Genomic DNA, 24172 nt, shown 5'->3' with positions numbered 1-24172 from the left:
TCAGAGCATATAAAGCCATTGAGAATATGATGGCTTACACCAAGTTACTCAGACTTTAAACTGATATTCTTGCTCTCCAGGACTTTGGAGAGGTCCTTGACAGCAGACCTGTCTGATACAACATGCCTTTTGCTTTCTTAATTGCTTCTGCCATGTGTGCTCATTCTGGGTCAAGTAAAAGGAAGTCACTCATAGCTGCACTCTGTTTTCCATCTATCATGCTGCCTCCTGGTCCACTGGTGAGGATTTGTTGTTGTTGTTGTTGTTGAGGTGTAATCAGTATTGAAGGTTGTAGTCTTTGATTTTTCTGCAGTAAAGCCTTCATGTTTTCTTTACTTTCTGTAAGCAAAATCATGCTATCTACAAAACACAAGTTGTTGATGAGTCTTCCTCCAATCCTGATGCCACATTCTTCTTCTATAGGCCAGCCTCTCAAATGATTTGCCCAGCACACAGATGAAAGGTATGGAGAAAGGACACAACCCTGACACACACCTTTCCTGATCAAATAACAGTGTTCCCTTGTTCTGCTCAGAAAATAGCTTCTTGGTCTATGTGTAGGTTTTGCCTGAGCACAGTTCAGGTTTAGGATTCCTATTCTTTTCAATGATAGTAAAAATTTGTTGTGGTTCACAACTGTGCCTTTTCACAGTCAAGAAAACACAAGTGAACGTCTTTCTGGTGTTCTGTTTTCAGCCAAGATCCATCTGACATCAGCAATGAGACCCCGCATTCCTTTTCCTCTTCTGAATTAATCTTGAATTTCTGGCAGGTTTTTTAATGACATTGTTTTCCTTAAAAAACAAGCTGCTTTTTAATAATCTTCAGCAGGGTTTTCTTTTCATATGATATCAATGACATTGTTCAATAATTTCCACATCCCATCCCATAATCTTTTTCTTTTGGAATGAGAACAAGTATGAATGTCTTCCAGTCAGTGGCCAGGGAGCTGCTTTCCAAATTGGAGTGTCAACTGGTGAGCACGTCAGGTCTGCATCTGCTTCCTGAAACCCCTCAACTGGTATCTCATTGATTCCTGGGACCTTGTTTTTTACCAACACCTTCAGTGCAGCTTGGATCTTCCTTTCGTGTTCTTTTTTTTTCTTCTTTTTTTTAAAGTCAACAGTTATTTATTGAGTGCCGATTACACACTAGATATTATTCCAAATACTTGGGACACATCAGAGAGCAAACAGGTCCCTGCCCTCATGGAGCTCACAGTCTAGCATTTTCCACTTCACCTGCACACTGACCTGGGCACGTCTGTGCCTCTCTGTGCCTCAGCTGCCAAGTGGGAGGAAAATGCAGAGTCAGCACAGACCCTGGATGACATGCTTGCCGTTCTGTAGATGCCAAACAAGACCCTTGTCCCTCGCCCCAGCCTCTCTCTTAGACATTAGATAGGGCGGGATGTTGATTTTTAATAAGCAAGCACACTGGCGCTGGGCGTTGGAGTTGGGTTGTCTGCTCTGCGGTGGTGGTGGTGGTAGAAGGGCTGTGTAGGGTCAGTGATGGCTCCACTCATTGTTGATACTGCTGCAGCTCTTTCTGTGTAGCCGCCTTGCTGGCTAGGTCCTCGGCCTTGTCTGTAGCTGCCAGTGCTGTCTCTTTTGCCTTTTTCTTGGCTTCCTTGGCAGTTTCAACAAGTGTCTTAGATGGGGCTTCACTTTGTAGCTTGGCCAAGATGTATTCAAAACCCTTCATAGTCTTGGTCAGGTTCCTTTTAAACCGAGCCAGACCAAGTTCCTGGACAGCTCTGGAGACACTGGACAAGTTAGAGGAGACCTAGGCATCTCCGCAGATTTCAGTCCAACCACTGTTATCAGATCCACACAGTAAACACAGTGTTCCTCCACCACCATCAAGCCAGGCAGGGTTGATGTTCCAGGTGAAGGTCATGGTCTCCAGGATGGACACTGAGTGAGCAACAGTGGCAGGAAACAGTCACTCAGCTCAGCGGGGCACGCTGTTGGTCTTGGTCAGGAGTCTCGGGGACAGGAGTTTCTGGTCAGGGGTGACCTCCTTGTGTACTGTGTCTCCCGTCAGGACATGTTTGCTGTAGGGATTCCGGTACCGCTGCCAGAAGTCAGGCAACTTGGTCCCAGGAACTCCGGAGCGTGCTCTGGCCCAGGAAATATTTGACTACTGTCCCGCTGGGAAGGGCTCAATACCCGCGAAGCATTAGGAGTGCGGAGCCCGGGGGCACGTGGAGGCCGGGCCAGAGCGTGGAGCCTGCCCGCCGGGCTCACTCAGTCACCACCGTACCAGGCCCAAGCTTCCGCCGCCATGAGGAGTGGTCAGCGGGTCTTCCTTCCATATTCCTGGTTCTTAATCACTTGCCAGTTCCTGAAATGGGTCCGTGTTGACCAGTTCTTTGGTTCAAGGACTCTGTGTCCATCTTCTTTGGATGCTTTCTGCATCGAAACCTTCACTATTACAACTCAGTTTGTTCTTCCAGCTCGAGGAAAGCTCAGTGTGTTCTTCCTTTTGGGTTTTCTACTCCAGCTCTTTGCACATTAAATGATAATATTTCACTTCCTCTTCTTGAGTTCCCTTTGAAACCTGCAGGTCAATTCTCTTAGGTCTCATTTCTTCTCTTTATTTTAGCCTCTGTGCTTTTGAGCCCAGTTTTCTGAGTCTCCTCAGACATTCACTTTGGTCTTTTCTGTCTCTCTTGTCTTTGTAATGACCTTGTGCTTTCTCATGGATGATGTCCTTGGTGAATTCCCACAACTCCTCTGGTCATTACTACTCAATGTATCAAATATATTCTTGAGACGGTTTTTAAAGTCAGTTGGGATAGACTTAAGGTTGCATTTTGGTTCTTGTGGATTTGTTTTAATTTTCTTCAGTTTTCATTAGAACTTGCATGTGAATAACTGGTAGTCTGTTCTGGAATCAGTCAGTCTCCGGCCTTGTTTTGACTGCTGACATTGAGCTACTCTATCTGCTCTCTGCACAGATGTAGTTAATTAATTCCTGTGTAGTCCAACAGGTAAGGGCTGTGTGTACAGTTTCTGTTTCCGGTTGAGGTTTTCTTTTTTGGGTTGTTGGGTTTTTTGTTTTTTGTGTTTTTTTTTTGTGAGAAAAATTCATCTTTACAATTAGCCAGCTGGACTCAGTTTAGATGATCCCAATTTTGTTGGCAACATCCAAAGCAACATAATCAGGAGCAAGTCGAACACAGGCCTTTTTCTCTCCATCAGGCCTAATCAAGGGGCTGACCTTGGTCACATCAATGTCACAGAGCTTCTTTATAGTTTGTTTAATTTGGTACTTGTTGGCCTTGACATCCACAATGAACACAAGTGTGTTGTTATCTTCTATCTTCTTCTTATCTGACTCAGTGGTCAGGGGTATTTTGATGATGGCATAGTGGTCAAGCTTGTTTCTCCTGGGGTCACTCTTCCGGGGGTATTTGGGCTGCATTCAGGTCTCAGCGTCTTGGGCCACCGGAAGGTGGGTGACATGCAGATCTTCTTTTTTTGTGGCTGTGGATGTCCTTCAGGACACCTTCTTGGCCTTTAATGCCTTTGCTTTGGATTCAGAAGGGGCAGGGGCTTCCTTCTTCACTTTTGGTCCTATCTTTGTAGAAAGGCTGTTGTTTTTTTTTTATAAAAGGTATTTGTATTTCATAAATCATTGATTGTACAAAATTCTATCATTCAATCTCCAGCTTCATTTCTATCACCAAGGTCAAATTTTTCAACTACCGATCTTTCTTCTTTATTCTATCAACTTTTGCATTCCAGTCACTAATTACTAATATTAGTTGGTTGCATATTCAGTCAGTTTCAGACAGCAAAAGCTGATACATGCCTAATTTTTTCATCCTTAGCTGGAGTGGTTGAGGTGTATTTGGGTGACAGCCGTATTAACCGCTCTTCCTTTTTTGTGTGTGCGGATAGTTCCCCAGAACTCGCAGCATCGTGCTGGAGGATGCTGTCGTCGTGGTTACGAGTAGTTAAGCTGCTGGAGGATGCTGTCGCTGTGGTTACGAGTAGTTAAACCTGAGCTGACTCATAGCTGACCCTGGCTGGCCGAGGCTGTAAAGCACAGCTCCTCCTTCTCCCATGAGCAGCTGACGGAGTCAATCCATCTGCCTTTGGGCTGACAGCTCAGCTTCTTAACCCACTTGGCCACCAGAGCTCCCTGTGCTTCAGGATGGATCTGGAAATGCCCTTTTTGACTATGAGTGCAGCATCGTTCCTCTTCAATTTGTAATTCTCAGCCTAATAGATCACACGGTTGTCTGATTCCATGTGGCCAATAACAGTCCATCTCAGCTTCCTAAGACCTAAGACTAGGATATAGATCTTTACGCATTCCATTTCATTTTTTGAAACTTACAGTTTCCCTACATTCCATGTTCCAATTATTAATGGATGTTTGCAGCTGTCTCTCTTCACTTTTTGAGTGCCTTCCAACCTGCGGGTCTCGCCTACCAGCACTATATCCACAGCTCTTTCTCTGTTACCCGCAGGGCTTACAGAGGCCTGCTATGTCAGACGTGGATAGCCATTCCTGTTTATCTGTCTTAGTCTGATTCCTGGCCATTATGGGAGGCCCTGCTGGTATTTTAAACATTGATGGCATAGCTTCAGCATCACAGAAGCATGGTAATCACAGTAGTACAGCAAACTGACTGACAAGTGCTGTACCCATACGAGCAAACCATAAAACAAGCAAACATGCAAATATCACAAAACAAACGCGCATCCTGTGGGTAACAGAAGATAAGCTGTCCTGCCTGGGCAGTGCATCTGCGAGCCCACAGAGCATGGGGCTGAGGTGCTCAGCAGGTCAGAGTTTCTCTCGGTCTGATTGGTATATGATAGCAGAAGGGAAAACTTGACAATATTGTGAGAATTATAAAAATGTGAACAGAGACAAAAGGTGAGCCCCAATTAGAAAAGCTGTTGGGAAAATGGTGCCAAGAGAACTGCTTCACACACAGTGCCACCAACATTCTCTTGGGGGGAAAAAACATCGCATCTGTGCAATCAAGAAGGTACGCTTGTCACTCAGACCTGTGTCTCCTGTCTACCTTCTTTGCATGGGCATTGGAAGCTCAGTAGAAGTCCCACCAGCCACTCCAGAGACGTGGGTTCAGTTCATGGCCAGCAGCCCTCGGGTGAAGCCACCACTCATCTGTCCACAGTGCGCTCTGTGACGCTGGCAAGCTTTGGGTGGAGCTTCCAGACTGAAAGAGAATGGGCAGGGAAACCTGACAATGTACAGCTGAATCTGTCCCCTCCGCGGGTCCCAGTGGTCCAGCTCACGACCCACCCTGAGTGCAGGAGCGGACAGCGTTTCTTTCCATGGTGCATGGGGGCCAGTGGTGTTGGTACTTTTAAAAAGGGCTTTCTCCCCTCTCTGTCTTCTCTGCACTAGGAGCAGCTTTCCTGCCACATCCCCTCATCCCCTGAAAATGTATACCTGCACCAAGTTTGTCTCCACCCCTTCCCTGGTCAGGAGTGCCTCTCAGCTGCTGAGCCGTCCATTGTCTGCAGTGGTCCTGAAACAACCAGAGACACTGAGAGATGAGAATTTCAGCTGCTTGACAGCCCCACGTTCCTTGATTTCATTTGTCCTTAGTTACAACTTCCAAACCAGCACTGTCTCAAGTGATATTGGCACAGCAGCCAAGTTCGTTGGGGCTGGGGCTGCCACGGTTGGAGCGCCTGGCTCTGGAGCCGGGATTGGGACTGTGTTTGGGAGCCTCATCGTTGGTTCTGCCAGGAATCCTTCTCTGAAGCAGCAGCTCTTCTCCTATGCCATTCTGGGCTGTGCCCTCTCAGAGGCCATGGGGCTCTTTTGCCTGATGGTGGCCTTTCTGATCCTCTTCGCCATGTGAAGGAGCCATCTCCACCTCTCATAGTTTGTTGGTTTTCTCTCCCCATGTCTTGTCTACTCTATGTGTTCCTTTCCCTGTAACTCCCCAGGCAGCCTGGGGAAAGTGATTGACTCAGGGTTTGACTGAGGAAAGATAAATAAATACTGTTAATAAGATTAAAAAAAAAGGGCTTTCTACCAACCAGGAGGTGTCTTGGTCAGTGTCCTGACCTTCCAGAGACGACTTAGGGAAAGACCCTCCTCAGGGTTTAGTTTCCCAAGCAGAAGGTAGTGGAAATGAAAGACAGTTGAAGACAGACTCTTACCTCCTAGCAGAACGGTGAGGACTCTTCCACTTTTAGACGAAGAGAAATCTGCAGTCATTCCCAGAGTCTACGGGGCTCTGGAACTTCTCAGGTGGCACCTCTCCTCTATCTCCTTACTACGCTGGGGAGCCCAAGAGCGAGGCTTATCCCTTAGGCAAGAAGATCTCGCTGCGGCCTCCACATGTTACACCCAGCCCAGGGTCTATGCAACGCTGCACACTGAGCAACAAATTAGGAATCCTTTACTCTCCAGCGGGGGAGGGTGAGCACATGCTCCAAAGGACCCTCGAACCCAAATGGTTTCATACTCAAGCCTCATAAAGGAAAAACAAGGGGTTACAGTTAGGCTCTGTTCCGGAGCATACCGACCATACTCTGAAGAGCAAAAGCAACTTCAAGAAGCAGATACATCCTGAGAGGTTAACACCTTTCCTGCTAACAGCTCCCTACTAGTGCAGGAAATTCCCTGCCTCGTGGTCGAACTCCTTCTTTTGCTCTTTGGATTCAACCAAGCAGCCCATTGAGCTACACACAATAACCTACTTAAGAGAAGCAAGAGATTTAGGAGAAACACATTGAGTCCTGGGCGAAGGTGGAGTTTGTTGAACTAATCAAATATTGTCAGTCAGAGTTAACTTGACGGTAGTGGGTTTGACTTAGTTTGGGTATAGTCCTGTGGTGAAAGTACAAAGAACTATGTCAAATAAATCATTGCTACAAAAAAATTTTTTAAAAATGAGGCTTTTTAGCCATTGCCTGAGCTCCCTCTGGAGGAGGCGTGGCCTCCAGCTAGCTGTCTCACCTGCAGACACGTGGTTCCTGGCTGGTCAGCATCTGCTACAGCTGAGGCCAGTGTTTTCTACATCATGGGCAGCTGTGATAAGGGGGGCAGCTGGCCGGAGTGTACAGAGACTGTGGCGAGGAGGCATGGCCTGATGGAGCCCTGGAGACAGAGCCCTAAGAGCTGACTTGGAACATTTGAGCAAGGCTTGCTGGACGATTGAGGAAATCAGAGGTTTATTTCTGTTGCTGGACCAAACCTACACTTTCACTGTTGCCATCCTTTACCTTCCCCTGCTACCTTCCAACTTAATTTCCTTATTAAACCCACAACTTGGTAATGAATATCAGATCCTGTGATTACCAGAAGGTGGTACGTCGGTGTGGGGACCTGTGTCTTACCACGGGATTGGTTTTATGTGCTGGATGTTACTGGGGGGACAGGTCTTCTTTGTGGAGTTAGTGGAAGTCACTCAGCCACACCTGTGTCACCACTGCTCCTTCTACAGGTCCCACTGAGCAAACAACAACAACAACAACAACGCCTCTTTCTTAGTGAAATATCTGTTCGAATCTTGTATCTGTCCTTTTCAATAGATTGCTTTCTTACTGCTGAATTTTGAGAGTTCTTTAGGTTCTTGTTAGTTGTGGTCTCCCAGCCTACGGTTTGTCTTTTCACACTGCTAACATTGCCTTTAACAAAGTCCAGCCTATGCATTTCTTTCTTTGTCAATGTGGGTTTTTATGATGTTTCTAACAATTTTGCCTAACTGAAGGGGTTTTCAACTTGGTGTGATTTTTTTTTTTACCTTGAAGTTGCAATACTTAAGGATTCTCCCCCCCCCCCCCCCCCAAGAGGCAAGACAACAGAGTAATGTATTTAGTAGCAGCTTTGGAAAACAATGTTTCAATGCTCTAAGGGGATGTGTTCCCTCAGGTTCTATTTTATGTCTTTCCCACATATTTCTGTCCTTTGTGGGCTGAATTTGAAGCAAACAAGGTGATCATCATTGTAGATGTAGGTGACCTTCTGGGGCACAGTTTGGAGGTGCAAACAGGACTCTTGTGAAGGTGGGACAGTAGCATTTAACTATAGCCTACAAGGAAGTAAGAGCTTTGGGCAGGCAGGTAGGTTTCTCAGCACTAGGGCACAGATGTCCACCTCGTTAGCTCACCACTGTAGGGTCAGCTGGTCAGCTAGGCAACCTGGGAAGGTCCCCATAAGGCACTTTGGAAGGAGGACGTCCTCCACCGTTCACTCTGAGGGGTGTTTCTCCCTGTCTAGGTCACCCGCGTGCAGTGACAGCCAAAACTTGCGTTGAGCGATGTGGTATGGACCATGTGCCTCTTCCTAGGTCACTGGCTTGTCCCCCTGACCACACGGACTAGAGCTGCCCTGCTCTTGGTGCAGGACATGCCAGACCCAAGGTGCTGTCGGCTCCCAGGGTCCGAGGCCACAAGCCTGCGAGAAAGAGGAAGGCCGCCCGGTGTGGCGAGTGGCTGCGAGCAGGACGTGGAGCGCAGGGTTGAAGGTCTGTGTGGACACAACTCCACATAGAGTGACAATGGTGGTGAAAAGGCAATGTGTTAGGTATGTTTTTTCACAACTTAATGCACACTTCCCTTTTTTCCTTGAAAAATATTTTAATAATTTTGAGTGAAAGTTTACAAATCTCATTGGGTTTTTTTTTCAGGCAATCTTTCATAGGCAGAAATTGCCATTAACTGATGCACTTAGCTTATTACAGTGTCAGAGCAGACTCTTACTGTACGCTGCTGCTTCCTTCACCCACCTTCTCGGTTTATCCATTTCCCACTTTCATTCTCTTCTCTTTTTATCTCCACTCCAATTAATAAAAAATGTATGTCCTGTTGCAGATTGCTAATTGGGATATGCTGCTATCGGCTGTTTGTTCAGTCTGAGTTGGTTTCCCTCACCACACGGGGTTATCACTATCCATTCTTTCCTGCTTCCGCATCTGCCTTTCGGCATCTGTAACCAACCTATCTTGATAATAGTACTTTTATGCAGAATTTTGTGACTAAGTCATTTCACTCAGCATAAAGTTCTCCAGACTCATCCATATTGTATAATGTGTATTAGTTCACTGTTTTTCAGTGCTGCATAATATTCCATTGTATCAACCTACCATAATGTTTCTGTCCATTCATTTGTAGATGGGCACTTGGGCTGCTTCCATCTCCTTGCTATTGTGACTAATTCTGCAAAAAAACGTGTGTGCTTATATCTGTTTGTGTCACAGCTCTAGTTTCTTTACGTTATATTCCCAGAAGTGGAATGGCAGGATCAAATGGTACTTTTATTTTCAACTTTTCAAGGAAATACCAGGCTGCCTTACATAGGGGTTGTACCATTTTACATTCATTCCCACCAGCAGTGCATGAATGTTCTGTCTGGCCTATTGAACCTTGTTATTGTTGCTGGGGTAAGATGATATCTCATTATTATTTTTATTTGCATCTCTTTGTGGCTAACCTTAAGAAGAATGGGAATTCCAGAAAACTTGATTGTGCTCATGTGAAACCTATCCTCGGAACAGGAAGCAGTCCTCAGAACAGAGTAAGGAAACACTGTTATTGTTGTAAGGTGCCGTCAAGTCGCCAGTGACTCATAGCAACCCTTTGTACAACAGCCCTAAACGCTGCTCTGTCCTGTGCCAATCTCACTGCCTCTGACTCACCCATCCCAATTACCCCAGTCACTGAGTCAATCCACCTCATAGAGGGCCTTCCCCTCCTGCGCTGTCCCTCCATCCTCCCAAGCATGATGTCCCTCTCCAAGGACAGGTCTCTCCTTACAACATGTCCAAAGTATGTCAGACAAAGCCTCAGAATCCTTGCCTCCCAGGAGCAGCGTGGTTTAACCCTCTCCAGGACGAAACTGTTTGTTTTCTTAACAGTCCATGGTATATTCAATACTCTTCTCCAGCACCACAGTTCAAAGGCATCAATTCTCCTTCTATCCTCCCTAGTCATTGTCCAACTCTCTGATGCATAACAAGTGATTGCAAAGACCATGGCCTGTATCAGATGCACCTTAGTCTCTAGAGAGACACCATTGCTCTTCAGTACTTTGGAGAGGTCCCTAACGGCAGACTTTCCCATCGCAATACATCTTTTAACTGTCTGGCTGCTGGTGCCAAGAGTGTTGACCATGGAGCCAAGCAAACTAAAGCTGTGAACAATCTCAATCTCTTCATCATCCATCCTGATGCTGTCAGTTGGTCCAGTGGTGAGAATCTTTGTCTTCTTGACATTGAGCCTCAGTCCATACTGAAGGCTGCAGTCCTTGACCCTCTGCAGCAAGGGTCCTCCTCAGTTTCGGCAAGCAGGGTTGTGTCATCTGCATAAGGCAGGTTGTTGATAGATCTGCCACCAATCCTGACGCCACACTTGTGGCCTCTTATTAGGTCAGGAAAATTCTGTCCAGTCCTATCCTATCCTATCCTATCCTATCCTTGCTCTAGCCCTGGCTTGCTGAGAGTTTTTATCACAATTATGAATAGAATCATGTTTATCCTAAAGCTCCATGAATGACCTAACCCTGTACTTTGGAAATAGGATTTTTGAAAATACTATTAATAGAGTTAATATGAGGTCCAGCCAAAACAGGGTGGGCCAACATCCTGAGTGGGGTCCTGGTGGCATAGGACACCATCTGAGTGGGGTCCTGTTAAAGGGGAAGAGACCCAGAAGAGGGACAGTCCTGTGAAGATGTAGCTGTGAACCAAGGAATGCCCTGGTGCTACCAGGAGTGGGTGTGACAAGACAGGATTCTCTTCCAAGGATTCAGAGGCGGCGTGGCCCAGCTGAACCACTCAGCTGACCTTCCAGTTCAGAACCGTGAGACAGCACTTTTCTCTTTTTTTTTTTTATTAACAATTTATTGTCCGGTGAGAACTTCCTTCGGCCATAGCGTACACATCACTTTCTCTGTTTTCTAGTTTTGTTTTGTTTTTTTTTTTAAATTTAGGTTATTTTTCATTTCAATGAACATCTACAGAGATTTTGGGATTCCATTCATTCATTGTTGCACCCTTCTCCCCGCACAAACCCCTCCCTCCTCCCCCCCCCCCCAGCACTTTTCTCTTTTAACCAGCCACTCACTTTGTGGTGTTTTGTAATGACCACCTGATTATGCTGCCAGTTCAAGCATGATGAGAAAGATTTGAGAGTCAAATCAGTCATTTACAACCAGAAATTAATGTTGAACTTTGTCAAATAGTTTTTCAGCATGCATGGAGATAATAATATTTTTTTCCTTATTAGTTAGTTAATATGATAAGTTATGTTGATTTTTGAACGTTGAACCAGCTCTGTTACTGCTGTAATACGTTAGCCATTTTATCTGTTTCTATGTCCCGTTTTCTAAAGTTTTTTGAAGGTGTTTGTGTCTGTGTTGATGAGACACTGTCATTCGCCCCTCATGGCTCCATCTGGTTTTGGCATCAGGTTCATGCTAGTGTCATGAAGTGAGCAGAGAAATATTTTCTTGTCTTTAATTCTTTGGAAAAGATTTTAGAGCATTGTTATGAGTTCATTTTTGTGCATTTTAAAAATTAATAGACTTACTATTTTAGGGACAATTTGGGGGTTTACAGGAAAATAAAATATAATTTACATAATGCCCTCATCCAGTCCTTGGAGAGGGACGTCATGCTTGGGAGGGTGGAGGGACAGCGCAGGAGGGGAAGGCCCTCTATGAGGTGGATTGATTCCACCACTGGGGTAATGGGAGTAGGTGTGTGGGAGACAGTTAGATTGTCAAGGAATAGAGCAGGGTTTTGGGCTGTTGTCCATAGGGTCACCATGAGTTGCAGACAACTTGACAGCACACAGCAACAACAACAACAATGCTCTCATACACTCTCTCGTCCTGACCTCTCAGTTCCCTGCCTGTTACTTTAGGGCATTTGTTGCAGGGGTGATCCAATTCTGGTGACATATGAACTAAGGAGACTTGGTGACGTCGTGAGTGAAGCTTAGGACAGTTAACCGGAAGTTTGGCAGTTCATACCCACCAGCTGTCCTGAGGAGAGAAAAGGACAGACCTGATCCTGACGAGACTGCGTCCTTGAGAGCCCTACAGAGCGGTCGGACTGGGTCCTTATGGAGTCGCTAGGAGTCAAACCAGTTCAACAGGCACGTGTTTGGCTTGGGGTTCAGATATAGTCTCCATTAGATGTCACCTTTATGTTGTGCACCCCTGTGGGTTTGGACACATGCACAGTGCCATGTGCCCACCATTTCAGTACCATAGAGAATAGTATCTGTGCCCCCCAAATGCCCTCTGTCCATCCTAGCCATCTTTCCCTCTCTCCTCCCGAAGCACTGATGTGATGACCGTCTCTGCGGCTTACCGTCCCAGGCTTCCATTCCGCTGGACTCACACAGCCTGTCACTCTGTCTTCTTTGCTGGGCGGCGCGCATGCAGTGTTCTGCCCAGGCCTCTTGACATTTCGGAGGCTCATTTCTTTATAGCCCTGAGTAACACTCCGATTGTGGAAGATCTTGTTTCTGAGTTTGGCAATCAAGTGCAAAGTTGCTATTGACTCAATGTGTAGATAAATACAGTGAAGTGGGTGGATTACATATAAGACCATGTTAATTTTGTACTCAAACAGGCTACTGTTGGCATCGTTTATCCTCATGGTGAAGGGACGGGATCCTGTTGGTGGGTGTTCATTCCTCGGTGTTTCATGCCGTCAGGGTTTGGGATGTTTTAAAAATTCTATTCTTGCAGGTTGCAACCTGCATGATGCAGATGATATAACATTGTTAGCAGAAAGTGAAGGATACCTGAAGCACACACAGCAGAAGAGAAACGAAAAGAGCCTTCAATATGGATTGCATCTCAGCATCAAGAAAACAAAAATTCTCACCATGGGACCAATAGGCAACATGATGATAGATGGAGACGGATTGAAGTTGTCAAGGGTTTCATTTTACTTGGACCCACAATCAACGTCCATGACAGTAGATGTCAAGAAATCAACAGATGTGTTTTATTGGGAAAATCTGCTGCCAAGGACCTATTTAAAGGTGCTGAAGAGCAAGGATGTTAGTTAAAAGGCTAAGGTGTATTTGTTGCGAGCCATTTTTTTATTATTTCCCATGCTTCAGAAAGTGGAACAATGAGGAAGGTTGAGGAAGAATCAATACTTTTGAGTTGTGGTGTTGGAGAAGAGTATTGAACATGCCGTGACAGCCAAAAGGACCAACCAGTCTGTCCCAAGGCGGGCACACCAGAGGGCTCCTTCGAGGTGACGGTGCTGACCCCTGGTCTCACTGACTTTGGACATGTCAGGAGGAACCAGTTCTTGGGATGGACATCATGTTGGGAAAGGCAGAGGGTCGGTGAAGCGAAGACGGCCCTTAGTGAGACAGAGTGGCTCTGTGAATGCCACAGTGGGCTTAGTGTCAAGCGGACTGTGAGGTGGGAGCAAGCCGGGCCCCTTCGTACGTGTTTGTAGAGTCGCTGTGAGTCGTAGTGGACTTGAAGGCTGCCAGCAACAACAACGTTTTTGTGTAAGCTTTGATGGCGTGTTGTTATGGGCCATTGAGTCGCCTGCCACTCACAGTGACCCGTATACAACAGCCCCGAACCCTGCCCTGTCCTGAGCCAGCCTCTGACTCTGAGAGCACCCACACCCCCGTTTCCCCAGAGACACATCAGGTTATTAACCAAAAGGTCAGTGGTTTGAATCTACCAGCTGCTCTGAGGGACAGAAGTGATCGTTTCCTCCCATAAAGATTTACAGCCTTGGAATCTGATGGAGGCCCCGGGGGGTCAGTGGCGACTGGCAGTGGGGGGTTTTGGTAATAAGGTACATTTGGTAGCTTTCCACGATTTTACTTTTTAATAAAGCAAATTATGTTAATCTTCTTTTCATATACTTATTTTCTATCTGGATATCTTCTCCGATGAGATGTCTGTTGACATTGTTTTCCTGACTATAAATTGATTGCTCGCTTTTTTGTTGCTGATTTTTTGAGAGTTGCGGGGAATCTGGAGAATGAACCCTTCATCAGACATGTGTTTGGTGACTGTTGTCCCTCAGTTGATGGCTTGTCTTCTTATTCTCTCAACAGAGGCCATCACAGAGAAGGTTTGAATTTTAATAACGTCCAGTTTATAAATTTTCTTTGTGACTATGTGTCAGGGCTGCAGAGCTGCCCGCGCCCTTCCCAGAACAGCTACAGGAATGATAAGAGCGGCAGCTGCGACTCTGTCCGTCTCCGTCAGAGCTGCAGAACGGTTCCCCCTCCCTTTCCCAGGAATAACTATCCACGACACCAACTTGCTCCCTTATCTTGTACCAAGTGGCTGCGAACATCCTAACTCCCAATTTCCTTGTAAGACAATATAAAACTCCACTTCCTTCTCCATAAACTGCCTTTCTTGGCCTGAACTGGGTTCTGTCCTTCCTCCATGAATTACTATCACCACGTTCTGCTTTCCCATCTGACATGTGAAGGGCCTGGGAGCCATTGCTCATGTCCTCACAGCAAAGCTGAATAAACTGACCATGAGCAACACTTCTTAGATTGTCCACGGACCTGAGGGTACAGGGCAGACTGCTCCTACGGCAGTGGACACTGGCCAGGACGGAGGGCCCCAGCTTACTAGGAGCGGGGTCAGAAGCCCTGATAGAGTGAGTGTTGGTAGAACTCCAAACTGGACAGCTGCAGGGGCTCCGTGTGGGCCAACGTACAGGCGGCTCTGGGGGGTCTAGCTTTAGGGAGACCACACACCTCAGTTTCCTTCTTATTCCTCACCAGCCCTTCTAGGTTTTTGTGTGAATATAGAAGAAAAATAATCTTGTGCTTCCAGCAGGGAGAGGACAGAAAATAATAACCATTTTGACGTATCTTGGAGCTTGGCAATTTATTGAAACCTTCCTTTTACAGAAGTGATTTAACCAAGTCCAACCTGACTTGGAATTTAATCAGTCTTGCTGACCTGAGCAGGGAGTCACAGAAAGCTCTCAAAGGAGCATCTCGGCGGCACTTCCTCCCAGATTTGTTTGTACCTTTGTCAGTCTGTGGGCTACTCTTCTCCAACCCATACCACAACTCAAAGGCATAGGTCCTTCTGTCGTCCTTATTCATTGTCCAAATGCGTAGGAAGTAACTGAAAATCCGTGACTTGGATCAGGTGCACCTTAGTCTTTTAACAGTCAATGTGCTCTTTAGCACTTTGGAGAGTCCTTCAAAGTAGATTTTCCCAAAACAACATGTTTTTTGATTTCTTGACTTTTATTATCATGGATGTTGATTGTGGATCTAAGTAAAAGGAAACTGATGGCAGCTCTTCAACCTCTTCTCCGGCTACCATGATGTTGCTTTTCGGTCTGGTGGTGAGGATTTTTGTCTTCTTGATGAGATGTCATCCATAGTGAACACTGCAGTCTTTGACCTTCTACTGCAAGTGTTTCAGGTCTTCTTCACTTTCAGCAGCAAGGTTGTGTCATCTGTGTGATGCAGGTTGTTGTTGAGTCTTCCTCTGATTCGTTTTCTTCTTCATAAAGTACAATCTCTTGAATTACCTACTCAGCTTACAGATTGAATAGGTATGGATTTTAAACCTTTACTGATTTTAAACCATGAAGTGTTTCTTTGCTCTGTTCAGGTACAGGATTCATGGAAGCACAATTAGTGCTCTGGGATTCCCATTTTTCTCAACATTATCTGTAATTTTTTAGGATCTACATGATGAAAATGCCTTTGTATTGTCAATAAAATGCACATAAACATCTTTCTGGTATTATCTGCTCTCAGCCAGGAACTATCTGGCACCAGCAATGATCTCGCTCATTCTATGGCCTCTTCTATTCCTCCTTGTATTTCTGGCAGGCCTCTCTCTCTCTTTTAAAATTAATTATTAATTTTAATGAAAGTTTACAGAGACTTTGGATTTCCATTCATTCATTGTTGCACTTTTCTCCCTGCCCAACCGCCCCCCGCCCAGTTCACTCTTCTCTTTGAAAAGTAAAAGAAAAATTTCTTTCATTTTTATACAATTTTTAACCCCAAGTCTACTTCACTCTGCAGCCTTCACTCTGGACTCCTGTCATGACAATAATACCTAATCACATATCCCTTTTAAGCAGTTCTCTCCCTCATCTGTTCCAATGCAGTATACATTATTTATCCCATCTTTCTCAGTCTCCCCCCAACCCCGAGGTCAGTCCTGTTTTACAACAGTGGCACCATGCAGTATTTGTCCTTTTGTGACTGCGATACTTCTTCACTCAGCATAATGTCCTCCAGCGTCACCCATTTTGAGTAATATTGCATGAGTTCTTTGTTTTGTTTTGTTTAGTACGAGCTCCTTGTTTTTCAATGCAGCATAGTATTCCATTGTGTGAATATACCACAGCTCCTCTATCCATTTGTTTTTTGATGGGCACTTAGGTTGTTTCCAACTCTTTGCTATTGTGAACAAAGCCGCCATAAACATGGGTGTGCATATATCTGTTTGGGTGTCAGTTACGATCTCTTTTGGGTATATTCCCAGTAGTGGAATTGCTGAGTCAAATGGCATCTCTATTTGCAACTTTTTGAGAAAGCGCCACGCCGCCTTCCACAGTGGTTGCACCATTTTACACTCCCACCAACAGTGAATAAATGTTCCAGTTTCTCCACAACCTCACCAGCATCTGATATTTGCTGTTCTGTTAAATTTTGCTATTCTGACTGGGGTGAGATGATATCTCATAGTTGTTTTGGGCAGTCTTCTCTTGATGGACTGTTAAAAATCTTCAGCAAGATTTGACTTGCAAGTGACATTGTTTGATAATTTGCACATTCTGTTGGCTGACTTTTGTGGGGAATGGACATCAAAGTGAATCTCTTCCAGTTGTTTCATTAGACAGCTGTCTTCCAAATTTCTCGGCATGGACTAGTGAACACATCCAGGGCTGCATCTGTTTATTGAAATATGTTGATGGTACTGCAGCAATTCCTGGGGCCTTAGTTTTGCCAATGCCTTTAGCATAGCTTGCACGTCTTCATTCACTAGCATTGGCTTTTGATCTTACCTACTTCCGGACATGTGTGCATGTTGACCAGCTGACTGAGAGCCAGTCCTGCTTCATCATCTGCGTGGGTCTGGACTTCCCCTGATGGAGGCCAGCATGGTGACCCCACATTCATTCATTGTCTATGTGAGTCTGGACTCCCCCTGACGGAGGCCAGCATGGTGACCCCACATTCATTCATTGTCTATGTGAGTCTGGACTCCCCCTGACGGAGGCCAGCATGGTGACCCCACATTCGTTGTCTGTGTGAGTCTGTACTCTCCGCTGAAGAAGGCCAGCGTGGGTGACCTCACTGACATTTGAAATGGCAATGTCTGACGTCCAGCATCGCACCCCCTGCTGGACTCACATGGACTTGGAGGCCAGGCCCTGGGGCTCGCAGTGCAGCTCACTGTATGGACGGCACCATGAGCCCGGTCATTAACCTACAGACTAGGTGTGCTCCTTGTCCAGGGGCATCGTGGTGGACAGGCCTGGCATCCTCCCTCAGGAATGACTCCAGTCCATTCCAGCTCCTGGTGACCCTGGGTTTCAAGGTCGTAAATCTTCCTTTAAATAAACTGCCCACCTTCCACCTGGGGGTGCCTGGTGGACTTGAACCGCAGACCTTTGGGTTAGTAGCCCAGCACACAGTGAACAGCCCAGATGATCCTAGAGAGCAATGCTCTGAAAACCTGGGGGGCCATGGCTCCGGGTCGACTCCGTGCCAATATGCTTGCTTGGTTTTATAGACAAGGAGATGCAGCCGGGAGAGAACTGAAGCCACGTGGGGACTGTCGACAAGGCTCGCAGTTCTGCCGACAGGAAAGGACCCTGCACGGCGACGACTCTGGTTCCCGAGAGGTGAGGCCGTGAACGTCTGTTCCCTGAGCCCCGTGGGAGGTCCGCGTAGCAGCACTGAGGGCCCCCTTCCCTCTGTGGTCCTGTGTGGGCCAGGATTTCAGATACCAGCAGGGTCACCACGGTGGACAGACCTCAGTGGGACTTCCAGAATAAGATGGACTAGGAAGCAAGCCTGATTGACCATCACATTTGAGATAACGGACCCTGGAAAACCCAGCGGATAGCTGCCAAACACTGTCCAGTATGGTGGGAGATGAGGCCCCGGCTGAAGGGGTCAGTGAAGGAGAGGAGAGCCCTCAACGCAATGGCTCACTGGATGCAGTCACGGCTCTAAGCAGGGATGGTAGGTTGACACCGGACGGGCCACAGTTTGCCCTGCTGTGCTCGGGACCTGTGGGTAAGAAACAATCTGATGGCAGCAGCCACAGTGACAAGAGACTGAGAGATTTTAGGCTGCAGTTGGGTGGGTCTGGTCCTGCATCTCGGCCCTCAGTTCTGAGGCCTTCAGGACACTGGCCACACGGACCCCTGGTAACCTCTCTGAGGTCTCAAGTACAAGGCTTCTCCCCCCGACACCCAGTGCCCATCCAAACCCCTGCCAGGAGTAGGGTGCAGGGCATACTTGGGGGGTGGCTCAGGGCTGTCCAAGCTCCCAGCATGAGTCCTTGCTGCCCCCGAGGGAGACCACTGGCTTCAGGACACCAGCCCAGGGTCTCCTCAGTCTCCTGTCTCAGACTTGTCCCCTGGTAACAAAGCTGGAGCTGTCCCATGGGGCAGGAGAGGGAGGACAGGACCAGTGAGGAAGGATGGGGCCCAGGGACAGGCAGCTGGCTGAACCTGCACCACAAAGGGGCTGCCCAAGGCCAGAGGCTGGCTTCCGTCCAGGTCAGGGGCCGTGCTCATCCAGGGACAGTTTAGTGGGGCAGTGGCTTTGTGAGTGGTGAGTGGCCATCTCAGGGCAGCTTACAGGACACTGATGGGTAAGAGGATTGGGAGGCCACGTGTCCACTCCAGTGGCCACTGTCAGGACCACAGGAGTGACTGCAGAGTCCCGGACGCTGAGGGCAGAGACTTGCACAGGGAAGGCCTGCTCTGGACCAGGCACAGGTGTTGTCAGAGTCCCCACCCTGACCTCAGGGGCCTCTCATGAGCAAGGCCTGCAGCCCAGCACCCCTGGCTGGCAGTGGTGGGGTGGGGGGTACCCCAGTGCCCTGGTTCCCACTCCCCACCCCACTGTGCCAAGCAGGACGCCCCAGCCTGAGGCACCCTGGAGCATGCAGGCAGGTAGCCTCTGCTCACCGCCTGGCTAGGAGGCGGCCGGCCTGCCTGAGCCTGTCCCCCTGGGTGGACGCCTTGTGGACGTGTGCCGGGGAGTGTGCAGGCGGTTGCAGGTGCGGCATGGGCGTGGATGCACGCACGCGTCTGTGAGTGGCCGGGCACGTGTCGCCTTCCCTGCGTGTGCGAGCCTGTGTGTGGTGAACCCTGGGAGCATGGGCCCTGGGCCAGGCTAGATGGGCAGTGTCTCCCTTGAGGTCACTGTGGGGGTGTGTGGGAGCCACACAGGTCAGCACCTGGTGGCCGGCCTTGTTAGAAATGGGGGCCATGAGCAGGAGTGGGAGGAGGACAATGCCCACCAGAGAAGCCAGCCTGGAAGGGGCACCACCTATGGTCCTCCTCTCTGGGGACGCCTTAGGACTGGGAGTGGCACAGGGGAAGCAGGTGAGAGGTGACCAGGTGCTGGGGGGGGGATTGCTTAAGGGGGCCGCAGGTTTCCGTTTGGATGAGGACAGAGATCTGGAAACAGATAGAGGCGTGTTACACAAGCCGAGAGCAGTAACACCCTGGACGCCACCTCAAATGTGGCTCAAATGGTAGACGTTCAAAAGTGTCTGTGATTGTGGTGAAAGTTTAGAGCAGAGTGATCTCCACTGGACCACTCATTCGCCTTGGGAATCAGGACTTAGGTCACAGGCTTCTGTGAGACAACCTCTTCCCACCCCTCCTGGGGCTTCCTGGCCTACGGTCCTCTCCTGGCCCCTTCCTGCCTTCCGAGCCATGATCTCCTGGTTACCTGAGAGGAACTGAGAGCCTCGGTGGTTGCTGACCACCTTACAGGCCACTTGCTGTGTTGTTTGACTGGAAGTGGAGTCACTGGCATGGCTTAAGGGTGTAAAGGATGACCTCAGTGGCCCTGGGGGCACAAGCACTCTTTACACATTAGTCTCCTATGCAAAAGAAAAAGAAAGACAAGTGGTGGTTGGAATCCTTCACCTGCTCCAGACCACACAAATGGGCAGGCCCCTCCTATCGAGCCTTGGAACCTTGGGCACCTGATGGAGGCCACAGTGAGACAGGCCGAACTCCATGACCGGGGCCGGGCCTCTGTTGAAAGGCTTAACTCTGGGGTTCTCACAGTATCTGTCACAATGATGAACCTCATCTTATTATTAGTAGGAATTTTGCTCCACATCTCCCCTCTCCCTCCGACACTGATGCCAGATCACGCTTGCCTTATTCTTAAAGGTAAAGTCTTTGCTTTTTCACACTTTAAATAGGCCCTTGGTAGTAGATTTGCCTCTGTGGGACCCCTTCAGGCAATGATAGCTGGACCCACCTGGTCTTTTCTGGGATGGGGTTCCATTAATCTCGATTATGGGATTAATCTGGATTAGGGATTAATGGGTGGCCCATCAATCTGTGTGCTTTTAACTTCCGCACTCCTTTTGCTCTGGATGAGAAGTCACCTTACACAGGCGACTGCCGCCTGTGAAGACTCCACTGACATTGATAACTGTGAACTGTGGGGTACAAACTGACCTAGGAGTCGCCCAGGAACCCGAGCCCCAGTCTCAGTGATTGTCAAACAGTACACTTTGTGTTATGTGTCATCCACCACGATTTTGGTCGGTAGGTGCCATCGACCTATGTCAGAGGAAGACACATCACAGTCTGCGTAGTGCAGTGACACAGCCCTGCTCGTGGAAGGAGAGGAGGCCTTGGGAGGCTTGCTGCCGGAGATGGAGAACCCCAGTCCTCCTCACGGATGCCATCTGCACACAACTGCTGACCACAGCTCTGGAAATCGGCACGATGCCTCCTGGTCCTGCTGCGTCTCACCCACCTTCGCTGCCACGTGATGTCCGTTGTCGCAGTCACTGTGACAACCACCTTGCTGAGGACCTCTTCCTGTTCACTGACCCTCTGCTTTTCCAAACATAATCCCCCTTTCCAGGGACTGGCCCCCCCGTGACACAGGCTCAGACGTGAGATGAAGCGTGTCGCCCATCGCAGCACTGGCCATGATGTGTCCACGTCGAGTTTGGTTGCCATTTCGGCAGTTGATGGGGTGTTTGTGATTTTCGCAGCCAGCACCGCACTGAAGGGTGATGATCCCTCCTCAGCCTTCCTCCTCCATTGTCCAAGCGTCTGTTCTCATGGAATGATTGAAAACGTCACATCTTCGATCAGGCAGGCCTTAGTCTTTAAAGTAACACGTTGATAGTACTTTTGATAGTCCTTGACAGTCTATTTGTCCATTGCAATATGTCCTTTGATTTTTAAAAATTTTTATTTTATTTTATTCATTTTGGCACATTTTCTTCACCCCCCCCCTACTTTCTCAAAATGTTGCAGGATTGTTGTCAGATGATAGATAGATAGATAGCCTAATCACATACTTCTTCAGACAATTTTTCCCTCATATGATCTAACACAGGGTTCATTGTCTATTATCCACTCTTTCCCCATTCTCTCCCCAACACCCCCCCATGTCTGCCCTATTTTATGACAGTGGAGTTATACAGTATTTGTCCTCTTGTGACTGATGTATTTCACTCAGCATAATAACCTGTATTGTATGCAGATAACACAAGTTTTCTTGCTGAAAGTGAGGAAGACTTGAAACATTTGTCATTGAGGATCAAGGTCTGCAGCTTTCAATATGGATTACATTTCAATGTCGAGAAGACAAAGATTCTTACCACTGGACAAATAGGCAACATCATGGTGGATTATGAAGAGATTGAAACTGTCAACAGCTTCATCTTACTTGCATCCACAATTAGCACCATTGGTACCAGCAGTCAGGAAATAAGGAGATGAATTGCATTGAGAAAGTCTGCAGTTAGGAATCTTTCCAAATTATTGAGGAGTAAAGATGTCAGTTTGACAACTAAGGTGTGTCTGATTTAGGCCATGTTTTTTTCCAATCACTTGTTATGCATCTGAGAGCTGGACAATGAATAAGGATGAAAGAGGAATTGATGCTTTGAGCTGTGGTGTTGGAGAGCACTGAACACCCCACAGACTGCAATAAGAACAGCTATGTCTTGGAGAAGGTGCAGCTGGAGGGCTCTTTGGAGGCAAGGATGATGAGGCTTTGCCTCAGATCCTGTGGACATGTTACTAGGAGGGACTGGTCCTTGGAGAGGGACATGATGCTGGGAAGAGTGGAGGATCAGTGAAGGAGAGGAAAATCTTTGACAGAGTGACTGCCACGATGGGCTCTAGTGTGTCAGGAATTGTGAGGATGGCACAGGATAGAACAGGGTTCAGATCTGCTGTTCATAGGATTGCTATAAATTGTACTCGACTAGACAGCCCCTAACAACAACAAAAACAATGTCCTTCAGGCTCCTCCATGTTGTGTAATGTTCTATGAGTTCATTATTTTTCAATACTGTGTAATATTCCATTATGTGAATGTTCTGTGGTTTTTCTGCCCATTCATTTGTTGATGGGTACTCGGGTTGTAACCGTCTCTTTGCTGTTGTGAATAATGCAGCAGTAAACACGGGCGCACACACATCTGTTTGAGTTGTGGCTCTGGTTTCTTTAGGGTCTATTCCTAGCAGTAGAATTGCCAGCTCAGATGGTGTTTCTATTTCCAACTTCTTGAGAAAGTGCCAGACCGCCTTCCATAGTGGTCGCCCCACTTCACGTTCCCACCAGCAGTGACTTAGGGGTCCAGTCTCCCCACGGGCTCGCTGCCTTTGCAGTCTGTCATTTGATTTCCTGACTGCGAATTCCATGGGTGTTGACTGGAGGTCCAAATCAAAGGAAATCCTTTACAACTTGAATCTTTTCTCCACTTACCTTGATGTCATTTACTGGTCCCATTTGAAGATTTTGGTTTTCTTGATATTGAGGTGTGATGTATATTGAAGGCTATCGGCTTTGATTTTCAATAACTGCTTCAATATTTCTTACTTTTTGTTGAAACAAGGTTGTGTCATTTGCACAGTGCAGGTTGTTGATGAGTCTTCCTCCAGTCGTGATGCCATGTTCTTCGTAGAGTCTGGCTTGCTCGGCATAGAGAATGAGTCGGGGTGGAGACAGGAGACAGCTCCGATGCACACCTTTCCTGATTTGAATTCAAGCAGTGTCTCATTTATCTTGATGTCATTTATTGGTCTCATTTGAAGATTTTGGTTTTCTAGATATTGAGGTGTGATGTATATTGAAGTTCTGAGAAAGTGTAGCCAGGGTGCCCTTGGAGGCAAAGAAGACCGAGCGGAGCCTCACGGACTAGGGCGTGTTGTTGGGGGTGGTGGTGCAGATTCTTGGAGAGGGACATGATGCTGGGAAGGGAGGAGGGTCGGTGAAGGAGAGGAAGGCCTTCCGCCAGGCGGCCTGACACGGTGACGGCCACAAAGGGCCCGGTGATGCCAGAGATGAGGGTGGAGAGGACAGGGCAGGGGCAGGGATGTTGTTCACAGGGTCGCTGTGAGCCACACTTAACTCATCGACCACGGACACCACCACCACGTGAGCTTAGGGGATACAAGGACCAGGAGGGGTTGGTCCGTATTTTCCAAGTCACTGACTTAAAAAAAAATGAATTATAAAGGGAACCCAAGATCCTCCTATGCCCAGTGAAAGGGCCTTGACCTATAACGGGGAGGAGACGAAATAATACTTGTTGTTGTTGTCGTTAAGTGCCGCTGAGTCGTAGATGACTCATAGCGACCCTATGAATGAAACACCTGAACACTTGTATAACTTTCATCGTTTCTCCAAGTCCATATGGTTTCTGGAGGCAAGCTGTTTCGGAAGTGGATGCCACTCCTGCTTTCAAGCTTAGAAAGAATAAAATGGTGTTCACAATTCTAAAAAAATAGGAAAGAAAACCATGCCCACAAGACCCCAAAGCACCTTTGGTTACATCCACCTGAATCAGAGCCATGTCATGATGTAACCAATGGCCTGACCGCTAGTGAGCAAAGACCAGGTGTGTGACGTGGTAACACCAGAGGGTCAGACGTGAAGGAAGCAAAAAGTCATTACAAAGACAAGAAGGAAAGACGGAAAGACAGGAAGGAAGGA

The 24172-nt window shown here is 47.5% G+C and overlaps 1 pseudogene; it reads right to left on the bottom strand.

Moving 5' to 3' along the window:
* Positions 1-1521: 1521 nt before the first annotated feature.
* The window catches only part of LOC102864900, a 26659-nt pseudogene continuing 4008 nt past the window's right edge, over positions 1522-24172 (bottom strand).

This window comes from Elephantulus edwardii, unplaced genomic scaffold (genome assembly GCF_000299155.1).
Source record: "Elephantulus edwardii isolate Elephantulus edwardi_28Jun2011 unplaced genomic scaffold, EleEdw1.0 scaffold00126, whole genome shotgun sequence".
NCBI classification, from domain to species: domain Eukaryota; kingdom Metazoa; phylum Chordata; class Mammalia; order Macroscelidea; family Macroscelididae; genus Elephantulus; species Elephantulus edwardii.
This window is presented reverse-complemented; position numbering and strand designations above follow the sequence as displayed.